The 877-nt window shown below is 41.7% G+C and overlaps 1 pseudogene; it reads right to left on the bottom strand.

The window, feature by feature from the left end:
• Positions 1-485: 485 nt before the first annotated feature.
• Positions 486-876, bottom strand: LOC106868629 (histone H3-like; annotated as a pseudogene).
• Between the last annotated feature and the right edge of the window lies 1 nt (position 877).

An 877-nucleotide genomic window follows, 5' to 3' on the forward strand; every position in this document is an offset into this window, starting at 1 on the left:
TAATCACTGACGTCTATTCAGTTGAATACAGTTAGTGCTGCAAGAAAACAAGTGTTGCCCGTCAAATCATAAAGATCCAAATATTAAATTAGAAACGAGAGAAACGAAACAAAAATAACGGACATAAAAATAAGGCGGGAAGAGTTCAGAAGTCGGCAACTTTTTTAGATGAAGGTTGCCAGAAGAAGTGTTTAGGAATTGATTAAAAGTTTCTATAATAAAAAATGAATTCGATAAAAAACGTTGAATAATTATTTCTCTGCAAATCCAGTTTTCTCTATTCGTTCGTTGGATTGTCAGATCTTAGCGCCAAAAATTCAATATAAACAGCAGTAATTAATTGGAAACGACCAACCGACAATCTCGTAAATTATTAGTTTACAAAAACAAAAAATACAAATATGAAGAAGACGGAATCACTTTCATGAGAATGGAAGTGGCCCTTAAAAGGGCCGTTTGTTTTTTCTTCTTCTTCAAAAAGGAAGTTAAGCTCGTTCGCCACGGATACGCGTGGCCAGCTGGATGTCCTTCGGCGTGATGGTCACTCTTGGCGTGGATCGCGCACAAGTTGGTGTCTTCAAAGAGACCAACGAGGTAAGCTTCGCTAGCTTCTTGGAGGGCCATTACAGCTGAACTCTGGAAGCGAAGATCGGTCTTGAAATCCTGAGCAATTTCACGGACCAAACGCTGGAACGGAAGTTTACGGATCAGTAATTCGGTAGACTTCTGGTATCTACGGATCTCACGAAGAGCAACAGTTCCAGGCCTGTATCTATGAGGCTTCTTCACATCACCGGTAGCTGGGGCGCTCTTTCGGGCAGCCTTGGTTGCCAGTTGCTTCCTGGGAGCTTTTCCTCCGGTAGATTTACGATCGGTC

Source organism: Octopus bimaculoides, chromosome 21 (assembly GCF_001194135.2).
Source record: "Octopus bimaculoides isolate UCB-OBI-ISO-001 chromosome 21, ASM119413v2, whole genome shotgun sequence".
NCBI lineage: Eukaryota > Metazoa > Mollusca > Cephalopoda > Octopoda > Octopodidae > Octopus > Octopus bimaculoides.